Genomic DNA, 23,583 nt, shown 5'->3' with positions numbered 1-23,583 from the left:
CATGTGCCAGTGTCACTACTGTGTCATTATATAGTGCTGGGTGTTATTATACTGATGCAGATACCACTGATCCTATAACCAGCCCTCCTCTGGCTATACCCATGTGCCAGTGTCACTACTGTGTCATTATATAGTGCTGAGTGTTATTATACTGATGCAGATACCACTGACCCTATAACCAGCCCTCTTCGGCCTATACCCATGTGCCAGTGTCACTACTGTGTCATTATATAGCGCTGGGTGTTATTATACTGATGCAGATACCACTGATCCTATAACCAGCCCTCCTCTGGCTATACCCATGTGCCAGTGTCACTACTGTGTCATTATATAGTGCTGGGTGTTATTATACTGATGCAGATACCACTGATCCTATAACCAGCCCTCCTCTGGCTATACCCATGTGCCAGTGTCACTACTGTGTCATTATATAGTGCTAGGTGTTATTATACTGATGCAGATACCACTGACCCTATAACCAGCCCTCTTCAGCCTATACCCATGTGCCAGTGTCACTACTGTGTCATTATATAGCGCTGGGTGTTATTATACTGATGCAGATACCACTGACCCTATAACCAGCCCTCTTCTGGCTATGCCCATGTGCCAGTGTCACTACTGTGTCATTATATAGTGCTGGGTGTTATTATACTGATGCAGATACCACTGATCCTATAACCAGCCCTCCTCTAGCTATACACATGAGCCAGTGTAACTACTGTGTCATTATATAGTGCTGGGTGTTATACTGGTGCAGATACCACTGATCCTATAACCAGCCCTCCTCTGGCTATACCCATGTGCCAGTGTCACTACTGTGTCATTATATAGTGCTGGGTGTTATTATACTGATGCAGGTACCACTGATCTTATAACCAGCCCTCCTCTGGCTATACCCATGTGCCAGTGCCACTACTGTGTCATTATATAGTGATGGGTGTTATTATACTGATGCAGATACCACTGACCCTATAACCAGCCCTCCTCTGGCTATACCCATGTGCCAGTGTCACTTCTGTGTCTTTGTATAGAGCTGGGTGTTATTATACAGATGCAGAAGATACACATCCAGTATTTCACTCAGGCTTTATTTATTCCATAACTTATCACCCAATATTGCTAGCAGTCTCTTGACAAGCCACTAACTTTATTTACACTACATATTCTCCCTTTCCTATTATTTAATCAGAAAGAAAAGATATACTAAGGTTATGAATCACAGTATATCTTCTCTTTCTAATTAAATACTACTTATAATAAACCTCAGGTGCTGGTTAAAGTGCTTTACCTTTGCATATAAAGCTCCAGGGACACAGTGACAGCTTGCTTCTTGAATCTTCCCTCTCTCTCTGTCTCACTCAGAGTCATTTTCTGGTACTAAGCGGCATCATGTGTGAGTGGCCACAACCCTGCGAAACGTGGCGCCGCATGTGTCAAGGAGGAGTCAGGACCAGCATTAATCTATCTTACTCCTCCCTCCCCGCAGCAAAATGGGTGGTGGACACTGCAAGGGCCAGTCACGGACACCTTGCCTATCCCTGTCCTGATGGAAGGTAGGTGCTGCAGTAGTGATGTAATGCAAGAGCAGAGCTCAACAGGAACTTCTAGACACCAAACCACAGATTAGAAGGCCTGGAGAACAGACGGCTTCTTCTGGATGGATCACAGGATAACATTCTAGTATACAGGTTAAGGAACCACAGTACAAATGGGGAAACTGCAGCAAGGCTGAACCCCAAATATTTCAAGAGCATGCTCAGTACTAGAAGCTTGAATACACAAGTATGCAACGTGACACAAAATATGACTCTCCAAATTCACAGATATGTGAATTATCAACAGATCTGACGCAGGTACTAGGTACTTACTATCAGGATACATACATATACAGGTTTAACTTCAGGATTCTGGTACTAGGTGCTTACTGTCAGTATACATAGGTATGCAGAGACTTTAGGACTCTCAGGTACTAGGTGTTTACTGTCAGGATATATAGGTAAGCAGGTTAGACTTCAGGGCCTCGATCCGATATGCAGCGTCGCCCGCAAAAGCCGGCAACGCCAAATATTGCGCTGGTTTGGTATCACATAAACGGCATAACATAGAAGTTACGCTCGTATATTTCTGCCTTCGGCCGTAGTTTTTTGGCCCATAGACAGGTATACCATACCAGCGCAGTTTGGTATCCAATATACAGAGTAAGGACTTACGTGGCGAAAATGGAGAAATCTTACTCCATTTTCACCTCGCCACAAATTGCAGGCGTAGTAAGCCTTGCGCTGTGTATTGGAGCCCCGTAACTCCCTAAACTACCTGCAAAATAAAGCCTAACACCTAACGCATGCGCAATGTCTATCTACCTGTCAACCGCGATCCCCCGCCGCATATCACCACCGCCACCTACATTACCTACCCCCTAATATGAGCCCCTTACTCCGCCGCCACCTACATTACCTACCCCCTAATGTGAGCTCCTACCCCGCCGCCAGCTGTATTAAAATGATTAACCCCTAATTTAATCCCCCTACACCGCCGCCAGCTATATTAAATACATTAACCCCTAATCTAATCCCCCTACACCGCCGCCAGCTATATTAAATACAATAACCCCTAATCTAATCCCCCTACACCGCCGCCAGCTATATTAAATACATTAACCCCTAATCTAATCCCCCTACACCGCCGCCACCTATATTAACTATATTAACCCTAATTATATTAGGGTTAATATAGTTATTATATTATATATATTAACTATATTAACCCTAATTATATTAGGGTTAATATAGTTATATTATATATATATATATTAATTATATTAACCCTATCTAACTCTAACACCCCTAACTTAATTATTATTAAAATAAATCTAAATACTATTAATAATATTAACTAAATTATTCATATTTAAATCTAAATACTTACCTATAAAATAAACCCTAAGATAGCTACAATATAATTAATAATTACATTGTAGCTATTTTAGGGTTTATATTTATTTTACAGGTAACTTGGTATTTATTTTAACTAGGTACAATAGCTATTAAAAAGTTAATAACTATTTAATAGCTACCTAGTTAAAATAATTACCAATTTACCTGTAAAATAAATCCTAACCTAAGTTACAAATACACCTACACTATCAATAAATTAAATAAATAAACTACAAATATCTAAACTAAAATACAATTAAATACACTAAACTAAATTACAAAAAACAACAACACTAAATTACAAAAAATAAAAAAAGATTACAAGAATTTTAAGATACTTACACCTAATCTAAGCCCCCTAATAAACGAATAAAGCGCCCCAAAATCAAAAAAATGCCCTACCCTATTCTAAATTAAAAAGTAATCAGCTCTTTTACCAGCCCTTAAAAGGGCTTTTTGCAGGGAATTTCCCCAAAGTAATCCGCTCTTTTGCCTGTAAAAAAAAAAACACAATACCACCCCCCCAACATTACAACCCACATACCCCTACTCTAAACCCACCCAAACCCCCCTTAGAAAAACCTAACACTAACCCCCAGAAGATCTCCCTACCTTGAGTCGTCTTCACCCAGCCGGGCTGAACTCTTCATCCAGATGTGGTCCTCCATCCCGGTGATGTCTTCATCCAAGCGGCAAAGAAGAGGTCTTCCATCCCGGCGATGTCTTCATCCAAGCGGCAAAGAAGAGGTCTTCCATCCCGGCGATGTCTTCATCCAAGCGGCAAAGAAAAGGTCCTCCATCGGGGCAAAGTCTTCCTCCAAGCGGCATCTTCAATCTTCTTTCTTCCGGCTTCTTCCGACCTCCGACGCGGAACATCCAGCTGGCCAGACGACTGAACGACGAATGAAGTTTCCTTTAAATGACGTCATCAAAGATGGCATCCCTCGAATTCCGATTGGCTGATAGGATTCAAGTTCAATCCGATTGGCTGTTCCGATCAGCCAATAGAATGCAAGCTCAATCTGATTGGCTGATTGGATCAGCCAATCGGATTGAACTTGAATCTGATAGGCTGATTGAATCAGCCAATCAGATTTTCTTACCTTAATTCCAATTGGCTGATAGAATCCTATCAGCCAATCGGAATTCGAGGGACGCCATCTTTGATGACGTCATTTAAAGGAAACTTAATTCGTCGTTCAGTCGTCAGGCCAGCTGGATGTTCCGCGTCGGAGGTCGGAAGAAGCCGGAAGAAAGAAGATTGAAGATGTCGCTTGGAGGAAGACTTCGCCCCGATGGAGGACCTCTTCTTTGTCGCTTGGATGAAGACATCGCCGGGATGGAAGACCTCTTCTTTGCCGCTTGGATGAAGACATCGCCGGGATGGAAGACCTCTTTTTGCCGCTTGGATGAAGACATCGCCGGGATGGAGGACCACATCTGGATGAAGATTTCGGCCCGGCTGGGTACAGACGACTCAAGGTAGGGAGATCTTCTGGGGGTTAGTGTTAGTTTTTTTTTCAAGGGGGGTTTGGGTGGGTTTAGAGTAGGGGTATGTGGGTGGTGGGTTGTAATGTTGGGGGGTGGTATTGTGGGGGGTTTTACAGCCAAAAGAGATGATTACTTTGGGGAAATGTCCCGCAAAAAGCCCTTTTAAGGGCTGGTAAAAGAGCTGGTTACTTTTTAATTTAGAATAGGGTAGGGCATTTTTTTTATTTTGGGGGGCTTTATTATTTTATTAGGGGGCTTAGATTAGGTGTAAGTAAAATTCTTGCAATCTTTTTTTATTTTTTTGTAATTTAGTGTTTGTTTGTTTTTGTAATTTAGTTTAGTGTATTTAATTGTATTTTAGTTTAGATATTTGTAGTTTATTTAATTTATTGATAGTGTAGGTGTATTTGTAACTTAGGTTAGGATTTATTTTACAGGTAAATTGGTAATTATTTTAACTAGGTAGCTATTAAATAGTTATTAACTATTTAATAGCTATTGTACCTAGTTAAAATAAATACCAAGTTACCTGTAAAATAAGTATAAACCGTAAAATAGCTACAATGTAATTATTAATTATATTGTAGCTATCTTAAGGTTTATTTTATAGGTATTTAGATTTAAATAGGAATAATTTAGTTAATATTATTAATATTATTTAGATTTATTTTAATAATAATTAAGTTAGGGGTGTTAGAGTTAGATAGGGTTAATATATATATAATATAATAAATATATTAACTATATTAACCCTAATATAATTAGGGTTAATATAGTTAATATATATTATATAATAACTATATTAACTATATTAACCCTAATATAATTAGGGTTAATATAGGTGGCGGCAGTGTAGGGGGATTAGATTAGGGGTTAATAATTTTAATATAGCTGGCGGCGGGGTAGGAGCTCACATTAGGGGGTAGGTAATATAGGTGGCGGCAGTGTAAGGAGCTCACATTAGGGGGTAGGTAATGTAGGTGGTGGCGGTGTAAGGAGCTCACATTAGGGGGTAGGTAATATAGCTGGCGGTGGGGTAGGAGCTCACATAAGGGGGTAGGTAATGTAGGTGGCGGCGGTGTAAGGGGCTCACATTAGGGGTTAGGTAATGTAGGTGGCGGCGGAATAAGGGGCTCACATTAGGGGGTAGGTAATGTAGGTGGCGGCAGAGTAAGGGGCTCACATTAGGGGGTAGGTAATGTAAGTGGCGGCGGAGTAAGGGGCTCACATTAGGGGGTAGGTAATGTAGGTGGCGGCGGGGTCCGGGAGCGGCGGTTTAGGGGTTAATAACTTTATTAGGTGTGGCGGGGTCCGGGATCGGCGGTTTAGAGGGTAATACATTTATTATTAGGAGAGTGAGGGGGGATAGCGGATAGAGGGGTATACATGTCGGGCTATGTTTGGGAGGCGTGTTAGACAGTACGGGAGATTTAATACTTTAGTCAGTTTTTGTAGGCGCCGGCAATTTCTAAAGTGCCGTAAGTCACTGGCGACTCCAGATTTCTGGACATCGCTAGTTTGTCAGACTTACGGCACTTTAGCATCTGACGGCACCGTATATAAGATACCTCGAGTTGCGAGCTGAAACTACGGGCGGCGCAGGTTTCCACGCTTGCGCCAAAACCTGCGCCGTATATCGGATCGCACCCCAGGACTCTGGTACTAGGTGCTTACTTTCAGGATACATAGATATGCAGGTTAGACTTCAGTATTCTCAGGTACTAGGTGTTTACTGTCAGGATACATAGATATGCAGGTTAGACTTCAGTATTCTCAGGTAATAGGTGTTTACTGTCAGGATACATAGGTATGCAGGTTAGTCTTCAGGACTCTCAGGTACTAAGTGCTTACTATCAGGATACATAGGTATGCAGGTTAGACTCTCACACCAACATAGTTTTGCTGTTTCTTCACCAGCATGGTTGGAGAATCAGTTTTACAAAGCAACTCTTATTCCCCTTGAGTCCAGAGTAACTTTTCTGGGGGTTCAAATAAACTCATTCTCTCTGACCGAACAAAGAAGGTTGAAGCTGATTTCAGCTTGATCAAATACTTAGTCTGTTTGAAAGTTCTAGGCCTAATGATTGCTGCATTGGGTGTCATTACTTTTGCTCCTTTTTACATGAGGTCTCTTTAGATTTGGATGCTTCAGCAATGGTGCAGAGATCATACTCAGCTGTCTCAGAGGATTTATTTAGATCCCAAGACAAAACAGTCTCTCTCTTGCTGGTTGGATAATGAGTCAATTCTTCAGAGTGATTCTTTTGTTCATCCTTTTTTGACTGTGACCACAACAGATGCAAGACTTTCGGGCTGGAGTGCAGTCTAGGGTTCTCAGAGAGCAGAGGGAGTTTGGTCTCCTCAGGAGGCGAGGTTACCAATAAATGTTTTGGAACTCTGTGCAATTTGTCAAGGCCCTTCAGAGTTGTCCCCTGTTGGAAAGGGAGTCTTATCTGTTTCCAGTCAGACAATGTTGCAGCAGTGGCATTTATCAATCATCAGGAGTGAACTCGAAATTCCTTAGTGATGAGCAACGTATCACAGATTCTTTCCTGGGTAGAGGACAATTGTTGTCTAATCTCTGCCGTCCATATTCCAGGGGTGAGCAATTGGGAGGTGAATTTTCTCAGTCGTTAATCCCTGCATCCAGGGGAATGGTCTCCTTATCTGGATGTTTTCAATCAGATTTTGTGACTTTGGGGTCTCGGTTGAATAACAAACTTCCCAGGTACTTTGTAATGTCCATTGATCATCTAGCCTATATCGTTCCTCCTCTGGTTCTTCTGCCAAGGGTGATTGCCAGGATCAGACAACTGGAATCATCAATGAGATTGATTGCTTCGGCCTGGCCTTGCAAGACTTGGTTTGGATATATCTGTTTCAGATGTCCAGTTGTCCACCGTGGATGCTTCCTCTGTGTCACAACCGTCTGTCTCAAGGTCTGTTTTTTCATCAGGATCTCAAATCTCTAAGCTTGATGGCATGGAGATTAAATGGTTAGTTCTTAAACAGAGGGATGTTTCTGAGTCTGTAGACTTTGATTCAGGCTGGTAAACCTGTGACTAGAAAGATCTATTATAAGGGTTGGAAGGCCTTTATTTCTTGGTGTTTGGATCATTGTTCTTCCTGGCATTTCTTTAGAATTCCTAGGATTTAGCAATGTCTTCAGGATGGTATCTGCCAGTACTCTTAGAGGTCATATTTCTGTTCTTTTATTTCTTTTTCATAAAACTAAACTTGCTAATCTTCCTTATGTGTATCAAATTTGCAAGGCAACTACTTGGTCTCCTTTGCATACTTTTACTAAATTCTACCATTTAGATGTTTTTGCTTCTTCTGAAGCAGCCTTTGGTAGGAAAGTCCTTCAGGCTGTTGTTTCTGAATGATGTAGCTTAATTTTTGCAAACTTTTCATGTTTTTCATAAAAAAAAGGATAATCAAAAATTATATATCATGCTTGTCTCACCTTCATTACTTGTGGACTTCTTGTCTTGGGTATTAGTTTCCTAGGAGTAATGGATTATGGATTCTCACCACCAGTGAGAAAGAGAGCATCATGTATGCTTACCTGACAAATTAATTTCCTTCATGGTGGTGAGAGTCCACGAGACCCCACACTGTTTTTTTCTTCTGGTGGTAGCTCTTATTTCTTTCCCTGCTCCTTTTTTTGCTCTTATTACTTTTCCTACCATTCTTGCTTTGCTATATGTCAGACTAGTTTCTAGTAAGGTGGGAGGGGTTTTATAGGGGTTTGGGAATCGTTGCCTCCTCCTACTGGCCAGAAATAGTAATTCCCAGGAGTAATGGATTGTGGACTCTCACCACCATGAAATAAATTAATTTATCAGGTAAGCATTAATTATGTTGTATGTGGAAAAATACCTCTTCACCTTTTTGGAAGAATATTTATTAAATCAGGTTTACTGGCTGAAGCTGCTGTGAGAAAGACGAAGCAAGAATGGAATAAATTCCGAAAAGCAAATAATTTTGAAAAAAAATTATACACTAGACAGGTTTACATTCTTTGTCCTACCAAACTGTCTATGAACTGGAAAAACTGTCTTACTTGTTTTACTAATTGAATTAAATATAGTAGCTCCTAATAGAGTAAGCATCTTTATATATTGTATGAGGAGCCCGGTGACGTTTTCTTGAACATGCAACACTTTATACAGTGATTGCTTTGGTTAGCGCACAGGTTCATCTCATTTATTTTCTTATTGGCTACAGCATAGTAAACTAAGAGAATGGATTCCAGCAGGCTTTTCAATGAGTCTTTCTGTTGGTTGTTCTTTATTTACAAAGCCTAGCAAATTGATCTGACACAATTACAGGGTTAAATGACTTTGAAAACGTCTGTTTTCCACCAAAAAAATAAGTGCCAAAACAAGGGGTCACAATCTAAAGTTAGAGGGTAGCAGATTCAGGAGAAATTTTAGGAAGCATTTTTTTACAGAAAGGGTGGTGGATTCATGGAATAAACTTCCATTTGAGGTGGTAAACACAAAGACTGTAAAGGAATTCAAAAATGCCTGGGACATACATAAGGCTATCCAAGAAAAAGTAATATGGGTATACTTGATGTGCCTTTTTTTGGTTCTTATCTATCGTTATATTCTATGTTTCTATGCTTATGTACACAGATCTTTTGCAGTGCATTGCTTAACTGCATATTATATAAATTGTTTAATGTACTTTAAAGAGGAGTGTGAAGAAATCTAAAGTAAATTATTATTGGGCATTTCCAACTTACTGCTCTGACTTCCATGAGTAATTTCTAAGCATCCATGTACTCAGTATCACATGATATTCTTCAGCCAATCAGAAACTAATTTGTTGACCGTGTTATGCAATTGCGTCACTACTCCTGTAATTTGATCAAAAACTTAAATCAGACATTGTACATGCAACTGCCACCCATAAAAATACCACAATAATTACCACTGACAAGAGGAGTAAGCCTTTATTCTCTGTAGTAATACACAATATGTTGTGACTAAAATGCTGTTTATTATATTAATATAAAATAAAAATACAGAAAAGAAAGTACATAAAAACAAATGACAAGTAAATATAACTGGTGTAACGCGTTTTGGGTTAATATCATACATAGCTCTGAGTACTGTGTTCAACTGAAACGCGTAACCTCAAACAATATTATGGTATGATGTAGCCATGTAAGTTAGTAAAAAGTTGTCTGTTATTATACTGTGCTAATAACAAGAAAATAATGAGCTGTTTTTATCCCTCAGATCAGTGAGAACTGGTGATGTTTGTGACGGCTACAGAGACCTGGCTGCTTCAGGGCTTCCACAAGACTGGCAGGAGCAACAGCACTGTGGCTTTCCAGGTACACAATATTGTCCTATGGTAGTGATTAGGCTGTTTTATGTGTAATATATATCAGAATGTTTACCATTTAATGGCATGAGACTAATACAGTGAATGCAAAATTATTTTATCTGTTTGTTATATTTTTCATAGAACCATATTAAAGAGACATACAACAGCAGTAATAACAGCAGTTTGAAAGCTTTAAAGGGAGAGTCAACACCAGAATTGTTGATTAAAAAGAAAGATAATCCCTTTATTACCTTTTCCCCAGTTTTGCATAGCCAACACTGTTGTAGAAGTACACTTTTTACCTCTGTGATTACCTTGTATCTAAGCCTCTGCAGACTGCCCCCTTGTTTCAGTTGTTTTGACAGATTTGCATTTTAGCCAATCACTCCAGGGTAACTTCACGTGCATGAGCTTAATGTTATCTATATGAAACACATGAACTAATACCCTCTAGTGGTCAAAATACATTCAGCTTAGAGGCAGTCTTCAAGGTCTAAGAAATTAGCATATGAGCCTCCTAGGTTTAGCTTTCAACTAAGAATACTAAGAACAAAGAAAAATTGGGGATAAAAGTAAATTGGAAAAATGTTTAAAATTACATTCCCTATTTAAATCATGAAAGTTTTTTTTTGGACTTGACTGTCCCTTTAAATTTTTGCGGTTGTGGGGTGTTAGAAAAAAACAGTACTGAATAGTGCCTTTACATTCTGGTCTATGGGGAACTGTGTGTTCCCAGTAAATATATATGTATACGATTATATACATATATATTTATGTGTTCATATGTGTATATACATATATATAATCATACACATATATATATAGTTGTGTTATTATATGTACACATATTAGCATTATTATATGTACACATATTAGCATTATTATATGTACACATATTAGCATTATTATATGTACACATATTAGCATTATTATATGTACACATATTAGCACATAAATATATATGTATATAATCATATACATATATATTTATATTTGCTGCGCTACTTACCCCCTTCGCTGCGCTAGGTTCTCATGTCGTCTCTGACGGCATCAGAACGAGGCTCCCATTGGAGCTTATGGAAGTGCACGCTCGTGAGGCACATGTAAAATTACAATTGCCAGTATTATAGTAATGGAAAATGGGCAACATAAGCGTTTAAAGTACACTGCACATTTTTTTTAATATGCGTGATTATCCATTGTATCAAGTAAGTGGTCAGCTATTTAAGAGAGGATGTCACAATTGTGATAATCGTCTAAAACAAATTGCCTTGATTTCCCTTGGTAACCAAACAATTGCACCAAATTTCTCAATAATGAGGAGAGAGAGGGAGAAATAGGTGGGAAATAAACAGTAGAGAGAGGGGAGGTAGTGAAAGAGGGAAGGGAATGGAGGGTGAGCGAGTGGAAGAGAAGTGGAAAGGGGAGAAAGTGTAATGAAGAGGTAAAGGAGGAAAAGGAAGAGTGGATAGAGAAGGAAGCTATAGGGAGAGTGGGAGAGTGGAAGAGGCAACGAGGAAAATGAGAAGGGAAACAGAGTGGGGATGAAGTGTAGAGAGAGGACAGCAAGACAAAACAGAATTGCACTGAGACAATAGAGAGAGCAGGGAGAAAAGATAAATAAAAACAAGAGCTGGGGAGAGAGATAGAGAGAGAGAGGGAGAGAGAGAGAGAGAGAGTGAGAGAGAGGAGGAAGTAAGAAAGGGAAAAGAGAAGGAAAGGGGAGAGAGACAATGGAGAGAAAGGGATGAGAGGCCAAGGAAGGAGTGAAATAGGTTAGAGGAGGGAGAGAGAGAAGGAAAAAGCAGGAGAAAGGTGAGAGGCAAAGAGAGGTAAGGGGAAAAGATATATGGAAAAGAGAGTAGAAAGTGAAGAAAGGGGAAGGAGGGAGAGAAAGAAGGGCAAAGAGAGAAGGGAATAAAAAAGAAGAGAAAGGGGAGGAGAGACTCAGGGAGAGGAATGAGTAAGGGGAAAGTGGAGACAGGAGGGAGAGAAGAGTTTAAGAGAGAAAAGAGAGGAGAAGTGAACAAGGAGAGTATAGAGAAAAAGACAATAAGAGAGAGGAGTGAGGAAGAGAGTAAAGAGAGGTTGTAAGGGGGTTAAAATACTGCATTTGGCTTTGAGCTTCAGGGAGGGGGGCTAGGAGATCTTGATAAATAAAAGCCCCCCATTCCTCTTACTGCCTGTGTCCTACTACCTCCTGATTATGCTCAGGCTGCCAGCAATACATTGGGGCCTGCAGAAGGGGAAGGGACAGGCCTGCACCTGACAGCAGCTAGGGACGTTGTGGTTGTGTCTAAGAAGCTGTGAATTTGCAGCTGTGCCAGGAGGAACGTGGTGGGCAGGGCCGCTTTACTATCACTAATTGTCCCAGAGACAAAAAAAAAACAAAAAACAAACACACATTTTTTTTTCTATGACCCTGTGCGAGGCCCCATTATGAGTGAGGCCTCAGGGGGTCACATATTTAGCTAAACACTAGTGCCGCCTATGCCTAACGTGCAGGGTCAGACACTGGCTACAATCAGTGGGCAAAGCTACAAAGTAACAACCAAACAGGTCCCCCCCTGTATGTTTTTATGATACATTCAATTAAAGGGACATAAATGTGAAAATTAAACTTCCTTGATTCAGGTAGCACATGCAATTTTAAGAGGCTTTTCAGTTTGTTAACTATCAAATGTACTTTGTTCTTTTTGGTATCCATTACAAAGCAAACCTAGATTGGCTTGGGAACAGCAATGCACTATTGGGAGCTAGCGGATGATTGGTAGCTACTCAAATTGTCTCTTGTCATTGGCTCACTTTGTCTTCAGCTAGCTCCCAATAGTGTATAGTTTAACTATGTATTTAACCCCTTGCTCTAACAAGGATATTAATGCTATAAGGATACTATCTAATTGTGTTTCTTGTTTTACTTACAGGAGGGAACATCTTCATCCTCAATCCTAGAAGAACTATCCTACTGTGAGTGAGGAAAATCTCCCTTGGATGTCTATCAGCTTTATACCTAGAGGATCGGTCTGCCGCACAAGGACATTTATAATTTAATATTAATAATGTACCGGGAGAAAAATACTGCAACCTTCTCAGAGTGTTTTGTTTTCAGATATTCCGTCATTATTGTTGCTAGGTTTTAGAACGCATAGGTATTTATAAGAAATGTGAGACTTTCATAGTAATTCACTGATTTGTTTTCTTAATGGGGAAAAGAAAAATTATCCAACAATATAATAAACACAAAATAATATATAACCCCCCCCCCCCCCATTTTAAAGCTTTCATCAATTAACTTGTGACTGACGTAAGTGCCCTTTATTGATCATGTGATATCCAGAGAGTCACATGACTCATTATTTTTATTTATTTTTTAAAAAGTCACTACTTATAAGTGAGTTCTGGTTTATTTAAAGTAGAGAGCAGAACAGATCCCTCGTCTGTTCATTTTTATGACTCATTTTGGGCCTAGTCAATTCAATATTTATTTTTTGGAGAGACTGTGATATCAAGAGGATTGTGTTACATCTGATTTAAATGGAAGTTATCCTTAGGGGTATTGTGGGTATGTGGATATATTTCTGGTAGAGTATACCCTATGTTTTTATTATTCTAAAGGCTTGGGCCTAATAGGTTTATAAAGTGCCATTTTAACATAATGACAGCTTGAGGACCACGTGATAAATTAGTTAAATGAGTTCATAAACCTAGGAAAACAGTTCTATATGTATCAATACAAGTCATGCTCTTTTGGAAGTGAGATGACTCAACTTTGTACATATTCAAAGTTGTCATTTAGAGCATTTATTTTTGTATATTAAGTAAAGGGTATCCAATTGTTGAATATAATTAAATATATGTGGCATTAAATGAAAGTTTAATATAAATTGTATTGAGATTAACATCAGTTTGCCTTTTTCTGGTGTATAGCCCGCCCATGAGGAGTAATATCTTTGAACAAATCTTTATGTTAATACCGTAAACATGAGACAATGAATACATACTAGGGGTACTGATGTATGTATGAAGCATAAAATGTGCATTAGTGAAGCAATGAGGGCACTTCACTTAAATAAAAACTTGTACCCCCCCCGTCTCATTAGTATCAGTTCTGTTATTTTATATGAATGTTCTCACACCAAGAAAAAAAAGACAAGGAAGATCAAGTCTAAAATTGTATTCAAAGGTTACATGATGAAATTGATTCATTACTTGGGGAATGTTTAAAGTATTATATTTGAGTGTAAGCCGCTGGAATATTCCCTAATTAAAGTGCTTGTCTTCTTTAAGTTGATACCAGTTGGTAAATGTCCGTTTAAGTTAATTATTTTAAACAATCTAATACCCATATGATCTTAGATTTACAAACAATCAAAACATAAAGATCATGGATCTTTTTAAGCATGTCAGATAGAGCGTTCTGACTTGAACATCTAAATACAAATTGTTGTTTTTGGCCTAGAGCCAAAACTGATTATTTCTATGACATTTTCCAAATTGCTATAGCGTCATCATAGTAAAAGTGTGGTTTTTAACATCAGGGAATGGGGACATTTTTGGCAATATGGATGGACACACATATTGGAAAATTGTGTAGGAAAGCAAGTTCATTCCACAAATAACCTTTATTTGGGAAGATGCGAACCTTTCAAGAAAACGATAATCCTGAAAAGAGCCAAGACAAAACTAGATCAGTTTAAAATGGAAGTTGAGTTTTCTACAATGACCCATTCAAAATCCAAACCTCAATCCAGTTGAATATTTATGTCAAGGAAGTTTCTGTTAACCAATATTTTCCTTTACAAAATGTGACCAATATTGTTTAGAAAAATAGTAATCAATTCCAGGAAATGAATGTGTAAAGCTGTTAAAAACCGACCCATAAAGACTACGTTGACGTGACGTTGACTTGCAATTGACTTAATAAATATTTCGTTTTTATGTTCTAATTGTAACTATTGATTCACACTCATCATTTTCATTCATCATGTTGAAAATATAAACGTATTTAACTTATTGTTAGCTGTGTGATGTTTTTAGGAAGATGTTTGAGTTGTTTTCATCTGTAAAACAAATCCAGCTGTTTCAGTATTTTGCAGAATTGAGCACCGTGTTCGGGGTTTCAATTCATCTTTTTTTTAGGTTTATGAAAACTTCTTTATGGACCAAATTTATGTCCAGAAGTGTCAAAAAGTTTCAATATTTATATATATTTTGATCAAATAACTGAATGTATGAACTTAGTTTAGAATGACACAAATATACATTAAGAAAATGCACTATAGTGTTAGTGTTTGCATTATTATTTGCCTATACTTTATGTGTTTTGCTCCTGCACAGTCGGCTCTGAAGCAGCAATGCATTACTGGTGCCCACTGAGCCAGTGAGGGGTGGCATAGATGCATAGCCGCCAATCAGCCTCCATTTTCAGATTACTATTGCTGACATGGAACTGACTTGTTCTCTTTAAAGGGATAGGAAATAGTGCTCTTTTAGTAGTAAAAAAAAAAAAAAAGTAAACAAAAAAAAAAAACATTTTTGTTAAAAACAGCAAACAACTTGTTTACTTTGAAAATGAGCCCTTAGAAATGCCAGTATAGCCCCTGCGTTTAGTGAGATAATGGAGAAAAAATTATATAACTTAAAACTGTAAAATTGGTTTCCCCTTAAATTTGCTCCCAATGACATGTTATACCAACTGCAGAGTATAATATCTATGATAATATCTAAATAGCTGGATTTGCTCTTTGAAACCACAACCCATCAAAATAGACTAAGCTTGCAGAGAGTATATACATCTTCATCTTATCGCTCAAATGCTTCCCTTTGTCTGTATACAATATGTAAAAAGAACAATTGAAACATTTTTAGAATTTTATCTCCCCACTTTCCACTGTAATTGTAATTGTAATTGTGTTTATATAGCTTGTCAATAGCCTATACTTAAGTATATAAACTTTCAGTACAGGTAGGGATACCACAGGCAAAATCAGCAATTTCAAATGCCAATATAAAGGCAAAGGAGCTATTTATAAACAATTTAATACATTCCAACAGGTAAAATGGATCATTAACAACAGTGGAAGAAAATGTATAGGTAAACTGTCCCTTTAAGTTCTACTGTGGCATAAATTTTGCAGCAAAAGTCCCCTACTGAGCATGGTCAAGAAACTGTCTGGAGCTAGAGCAGCTGTCTCCTAGCAACCACTTTAAATGTAAAGCTACTTCTTTGCTTTGCTGGCTGTGACAGGAAGTAATGGACCCTGAACAAATTAAGTTAAAATCATTTAAAATTATAATACATATTGCAAATAGTTCTGTTAAGTATAACCCACTGCTTAGTGTAGTTAAATTAAAAGAATAAAAATGACTATTATATAAGCCCTTTGCTAAAAACATAGTTTACTAAAAAAGATACATTTTATTATTTAAAATTAGACATGTGCACAGACAAATTCTTTTCAACTACCAGGATTAGTTTATTAGGTTGTTTGGTCATTATTTCCTATGGGGATTGTCTTCACAGTATCATAGGAGCAGCTGGACAGCAGTGCAAATTGGCAGAGCAGTACAGGAGCAGCTGGACAGAGTAGAATACAACAAAGTGTGGACCTCACACCATGTACACAGCATCAAAGTGTTATCTAAAATGTATGGACAGTACTTATGGCAGGCAATACCCAGGGCAACAGGACATGATCTAGAACATATATATACATCAAGAAAGCCATAGCAAGGAGTAAGCTATACATAGTGCATACAACTTCAAGTGTTGTCTAAAATTGGAGTCGGAGTAGGGGCAGTGCAAATGGGCAGAAAGGCACCCAGGACAAAAGGACATGGACTGGAATATAAACATCAACACATCAAGTATAGTTTTGATTTATGTTGCTTGTGTCTTGTTGGGTTGGGGCGTAAGCAATCACCACACTTGGTTGGGGTGATGTTTAACATCCAGGCTGATGTTTTTCTGGCCAATCACCTTGGTGTGATGACCAACCAGTTTACCCTCCCCTTTGTCCAGGTGTGTACATGGAGTCAAGCTGCCAATGTTCAGCCCCCCAGCCAGAGACAGAGATATAATGTCTGGTATGTCCTCAGGATAATAATAGCAGGGTCTCTTATTTCTTTGATCATATCGTGAGAGTCCATGAGCCATAATGTGTTTAAATTCCCCTCTTGACCACTAGGAGGAGGCAAACAATATCCCAACACACTAAAGCTTTAAATTCCTCCCACTTCCCATGATCCTCTGTCATTTTTCCCCCCAGGCAGTAAGATATCTTTTCTCAGTGAGAAATGTAACATGCCTCCCAGGTGAAATGTAACACGCCTCCCAGATGAAATGTAACACGCCTCCCAGGTGAAATGTAACATGCCTCCCAGGTGAAATGTAACATGCCTCCCAGGTGAAATGTAACATGCTTCCCAGGTGAAATGTAACATGCCTTCCAGGTGAAATGTAACATGCCTCCCAGGTGAAATGTAACATGCCTCCCAGGTGAAATGTAACACGCCTCCCAGGTGAAATGTAACATGTCTTCCAGGTGAAATGTAACATGCCTTCCAGGTGAAATGTAACATGCCTCCCAGGTGAAATGTAACATGCTTCCCAGGTGAAATGTAACAAGCCTTCCAGGTGAAATGTGGATTGTCTAAAAATCCTCTGATCCACAACCCTCCCAAAGTGAAATATGTCTACAAATCCCTTTGGTTGTAGATGCTGTTACTTGAATATATTCTTGGCATCCTGCTGCATTCACAGCCTAGGGTGGGTTGTCTGATGGAAGCAAGTTACTGAGGTAAACATAGTAGACAAAGTTGCTGACAGGTAAGTACTTTGCACCTTCATATCCCACCGAAAGTTAGTATTAACATCTATTCATATACCATAACCTTATATTTAGCATTTTTTAAAACGTTTGGGCACTTTTAACAATTATTTTTTTTAATTTATTTTAAAGTGCCAGTAAACCCTAAAAAAAATGTTATATAATTCTGCACATGGATGTCCGGACTTCAGAAACTCTAAATGGATCTTTGGGGGTTTTTTTAACTTTTTTTCGGTGGGTTTTTTTTAGATTAGGGTTTGGGCTTTTTAAAAGAGCTGAATGCCCTTTTAAGATCAATGCCCATATAAATGCCTTTTTTTCAGGGCAATGGGTAGCTTAGGTTTTTGTTAGAGTTAGGTTTTTTATTTTGGGGGGTTGGTTGGGTGGTGGGTTTTATTGTTGGGTGGTCTTTGTATTTTTTTCAAGGTAAAAGAGCTGATTTCTTTAGGGCAATGCCCTACAAAAGGCCCTTTTAAGGGCTATTGGTAGTTTATTGTAGGCTAGGGGGTGTTTTTATTTTGGGGGGCTTTTTTATTTTTATAGGGCTATTAGATTAGATGTAATTGTTTTTATTTTTGATAATTTCGGTTGTTATGTTTCGTAATTTAGTGTTTGTTATTTTTCGTAATTTAGTATTTATTTATTTTTTGATTTTAGACAAATTGTTTTAGTAGTGTTAGGGTTTTTAAATGTGTAATTTTGTTTTTTTAATTGTAGTTATTTTAATTTTAGTATAATAGTTTAGTATAATAGTTAGTTTAGGTTAATTGTTAGTTTAAACTTAGGTTTTTTTTAATTTCACAGGTAAGTTTTTATTTTAAGATAGGGAGATTGTAGTTTTAATATAAAGTTAGGGGGTTGTTAGGTGTAGGGGTTAATAATTTAATTTTGTTTTTTGCGATGTCGGGGGCTGGCCGTTTAGGGATTAATAGGTTTATTTAGTGGAAGTGATGTGGGAGGCCAGAGGTTTAGGGGGTTAATAACTTGTATTAGTGACGGCGATGTCGGGGAGCGGCGAAATAGGGGTTAATAACTTTTATTAGTGGCGGCAATGTCGGGAGCAGCAGATTAGTGGCTAATAACTTTATTTCGGTGTCGGCGATGTCAGGGGCAGCAGATTAGGGGTGTTTAGACTTGGGGTTTATGTTAGGGTGTTAGGTTTAAACGTAACTTTTTTTCCCCATAGACATCAACGGGGTTGCGTTACGACGATCGCCATTCCGCACTTCAGGTGTTAGTTTTTTTTCTAACACCTTCTCCCCATTGATGTCTATGGGGAAAGGCTGCACGAGCCTTTAGATTTTGTGCGGTATGGAGCTTATTGCCACCATATCGCACGCACAAGGAGGCCTTTCAGAAACTTGTAATGGCAGCACTATGGAGACTGAAATAACGCAACTTTTCTTGCGTTCGTTTCGCACCTTCCATAGCGCAAACCTCGTAATCTAGGCGAATGTGTTTTATTATGCTGTGAGAACATATGCTGACATTGAATTTTAGTTTCATATGCAACAATTGTATCTCAAGCATGACCTTGCTATGTCCTGGCGAAGCTCCCGGATACACCGTTATCTTAAACTGTTTGTTTTACTGTGCTTCCTTGTTCTAACTTATACTGTGTGAAATGGTGTAATTATGATTACATCATTGTTTAACCCCTTATACTGTAACCATTGTCTATAAAAGTATGTGATGCCTTATAATAAACAGAACAGTGATTGGACTTTACTTGCTGGCTGTCTAAATGCTGTTCACCGAGCTATCTTGTCAAGTAACCCATTCAGTTCCAGGTGAAGGTCAAGTGATGCCCCCGGTTATAAGATAATGCCTAACACCCACTTAGAATTTACTTCTGAGTTTATTTTCCTTCACCTCTGTTAAGTTTCCTTTGGGCTCTTGGCTTTAGCGCTCCCGTGTAGTGCAGGTGTAATAAGGGTTAAGAATTTTAGCTCTCCTTTTAGCGGGCCTTTCCTGTGATAATTCTTTCCTGTTTCTGTGTTGCTGTCATTTACTCAGCATGTGTGGAAGGCTTTGTGGACCAGTGGAAGTGATAAGGTACTCAACAGAGCTTGGTTTCAAATCTGGGGGTTTAAATTGTATTTACCGTTTGTGTGCTGTTTTATTTTCTATATTTGCCTTTACAGTTACTTAGCATTTATTTGCCAGTACATTATAGTTGTTACTGTTTCTCTGTTAAGGGTTAACCAGTTTTACATTCTGCCTATTCTTCCCTTTGGGGTTAAGTATCCGTGTGCTTTGTACTGCTTATTTGCTTCAGTCTATCCCTGATACTTAAAGGGACAGTGAACCCAATTTTTTTTATCATGATTCAGATAGAGCATTCAATTTTAAGCAACTTTCTAATTTACTCCTATTATCAAGTTCTTTTCATTCTCTTGGTATCTTTATTTGAAATGCAAGAATGTAAGTTTAGATGCCGGCCCATTTTTGGTGAACACACTGTGTTGTTCTTGCTGATTGGTGGGTAAATTTACCTACCAATAAACAAGTGCTGTCCATGGTTCTGAACCAAAAAATAGCTTAGATGCCTTCTTTTTCAAATAAAGAAAGCAAGAGAACGAAGAAAAATTGATAATAGGAGTAAATTAGAAAGTTGTTTAAAATGGCATGCTCTATCTGAATCACGAAAGAAAAAATTTGGGTTGTGTCCCTTTAAGCTATCTCCTTACTGAGCTATGGAGCAAACTGGGGAAGCTCAGGCCTCTGACCCATCAGCTGACCTTTTAGAGGGAGATCCTCTGATACGTTTACCCCTTCCAGTTTGTGTTTTCTTTGTAAGGATTCTCAGGTTTGTACCCCTGCACAGCTATGCACTTCATGTGCTTATTTCTAACTCTACACACTCTTGAAGCGCAAGGAGGATTCATCTGAACTTTCTCCAAAACATACTATTCACTCTGCTTCTAATGAGGCATTAGCTGTTTTAAATTGTTTACAAGTAGCTCCTTTACCCCTATTTTGGCATTTGAAATAGCTGATTTAGCCTGTGGTATCCCAGCCTATACTGAAAGTTTCTATACTGGAGTATATTATATTGAATAGCCTAAGTAAACACAGCCAGCAGAAGAGATTACACTCTCAGTGGGGGGCATGATAGCTAAGTAATAAAATGATAATTTTCCATTGTTCTCTCTAAATATTGAGCTTTAGTTTTCTAGACAAATATAAGATAAGGAAGCAAGTGTGTGTACACAAAGTGATAACATAATGAGATCTGATATTACCTGAAGCTCAACCCATTTTAATAGGCTGTGGTTTAAAAGCACAAACCAGCTACTTCAGATACACAAATAAACCTGAAATTGCAATTTCTCATAAATGTTATACTCTGCAGCTGGTATAACAAGTCATTGAAAATACATTAATATAAAAACAATTTTACAGTGTACTGTCCCTTTAAGCTCATCAGGGACTTTCCTTAGGATCTTTCCTTCTAAGTTAACCATTGATGATAGGGGTGTTTGTGACTTAAAGGACTTATATTCTGTGTATAGTCTATCTGATTCTTGGGATACTGCTGCTGTGGCAGAGGATGTGACTTTTTAATTTCAGGCTTGAGCAAATTCATGTTGTATTGCAGGACATTTGATTTGCTTTATAGGTAGATGATTTTCCCGTTACATTTAAGCAATCTGTTAAGAGAATTGATTAATTATTTAAAGCAGCTCCCAGTCTTCTTTTCCCCCTGCCTTACTCTGAACTCATTTGTAAAGAATGACAGAAGCCAGGTATTTCCTTTGTTCTATCTGCTAAGTTTAAATCTATGTTTTCTGGTTCTTCTGTTACTATGAGAGTTGGGAAACTATTCCTAAGGTGGATGCAGCTATTTACACGTTTTTCCTTTGGGGGATAGCTCTTTTAAGGATCCTCTGGATAGAAAACTTGAAGGTTTTCTTAAACAAGCCTTTCAGGTTGAAGGCTTTTTGTTTAGTCCTGCTGTTATTGTTGCCTGTGTAACTACTGCTACTGCTATTTGTCCTGACAACCTTTCAAAATTTAACACAGATTGCTTTCTCTTCCCTTTCAGGGTAAATCTCTGTGTTGGCTCATACTGGATGCTATTATTTCCACAGTCACTGGGGGTAAGGAAGCTTTTTTGCCCTAGAATAAAAAAAAAATAAGGGTAAGCTTAGATCTGCAGGAAATTTTAATTTCTTTTGGCAATCTAAAACTCAGAAAGCTTCAACCTCTGCCCAGAGTTCTAGTTACACCAAATCTTCCTAGGAGTCCATCCCTTCTTGGTCTACAGTCTAAGAAGTCTTCCCCAGCCCCCAAGTTCTTTTGGAAAATAAGTCTTTCAAATAGCTTCTTAACTCCTCTGACCCATGTGTCTTTCTGGGGTTTTGACTATGCATTTGACCCTGGCAGATGAGCGCAGATTAAAGCTGTAAGTAGACATGTGCGTTTCGTTCCGGATTGAAATTTCGGACGAATTTGTTAAATTCGGAGCTTTGGATCGATTCAAATTTCCGAATTACTGTAGCAATGAAACTAACGAATAAATCCAAATTAGTTCGGATTTATTCATTACATTCGGATGGCCATGGACTAATCACAATTACACTAGTATTGTACAGTATATTAGGTTATATCACTCTGCTATGGGTTACACCTAATATTACAGTACATAATACTAGTCTAATACACAGCACATCCCACCTAGCACATACCGAACTTCCGAATTTACGAATCGAATCCGAACTGAATACATCCGAATTTATTTGAATCCGAATGAATCCGAAACGAATGCATTCTAATGTATGCAAATTTGAATCTATCAGAAAACGAAATTCGAAAACATCTGAATCGGTCCGAAAACGAACCGTAACAAATTTTTCCGCTGCGCACAAGTCTAGCTGTAAGAGACCTATGTCTTCTGTAGTTGCATCCTTTTTCTTACATTATTCATTTTGTGCAAGTTGGGAGTCTCATGGTGGATGACTAAGATTTAGTTCCATTTGCCAGATTTTATCTTTAGGTCCTCCAATTGCAAATGCTGCATAAATGGAATGGGGCTACCAGGATCTTCTGTCTCAGAGGAAAGATCAATAGACAAGACATTAACTTGTTGGCACACTCACGATTCTTGGTTCAGGGAGCCCCATTTCTTCAGCGAATGGGGGTAGTAATTTCCACAGATGCCAGATAATCAATTAGTAACTCACAGATCTTTAGTGATGAGAAGAAGTCTCCTGCATCATCATCTGGGCAGAATATTATCATTGAATGTTTTCTGCCAGTCAATGTCATATTTCGGGTGTGAAGAATTGGGATGCAGTCTTTTTCAGTCACCAGTCTCTTCACTCAACATAATCATCAATCATCTCGTAATCAGGAAGTTTTCCACTAAATTTTGAGATGATCTTGAGTCTTTCAGAGATAGAGCTCATGGCTTCTTGCTTGAGTAACAAACTTCACGTATTATGCCTAGTGTCGGGATCCTCAGGTGAGTTTGTTAGATGTCCTAGTTGTTTCCTGGTTGTTGAACCTGATTTACCTAATTTTCCTCTATTTGTGTTGCTATCCACAATGATAGCCAAAAAAAAGCAGGAACAAGCCTCTGCAATTCTGATTGCTCTGTCATGGCTCACAAGATTTGGATTGTGGATTTGGTTCAGATGTTCTTGTGCCCACCTTGCAGGATTCCTCTTAGAAGGGATCTTATCTCTCAAGGCTCTTTCTTTTATCAACATCTCAAAACTCTGTATTTGACTGCATGGTAATTGCATTCTTAATTTTGTCTGAGAGGTTTTTCTGAAAAAGTTATTGACACCTTGATTCAGGCGTAGAAATCTATTGCTAGGAGTGTTTATCTTGGAAACTTTTTTTGCTTTGTTTGGCTGCAAAGTTCAACAATGGCGTTTTCTCAATTCCAAGAGTTCTTTAGTCCCTGCGGAATGGTTTGTAAATAAGGGTTTGACAGCCAGATCTCTGAAGGGTCAGATTTCGGCTCTTTTGTGTTTTGC

The 23,583-nt window shown here is 38.4% G+C and overlaps 1 long non-coding RNA gene across 1 annotated transcript in view; it reads left to right on the top strand.

Moving 5' to 3' along the window:
* The window catches only part of LOC128643165 (uncharacterized), a 173,704-nt gene extending 163,961 nt beyond the window's left edge, over positions 1-9,743 (top strand). The window contains exon 5 of the long non-coding RNA XR_008399779.1: positions 9,677-9,743. This is a non-coding gene — a long non-coding RNA (uncharacterized LOC128643165). The remainder of the gene's footprint in view (positions 1-9,676) is intronic.
* The last annotated feature ends 13,840 nt before the right edge of the window (positions 9,744-23,583 follow it).

This window comes from Bombina bombina, chromosome 12 (assembly GCF_027579735.1).
Source record: "Bombina bombina isolate aBomBom1 chromosome 12, aBomBom1.pri, whole genome shotgun sequence".
NCBI lineage: Eukaryota > Metazoa > Chordata > Amphibia > Anura > Bombinatoridae > Bombina > Bombina bombina.
This window is presented reverse-complemented; position numbering and strand designations above follow the sequence as displayed.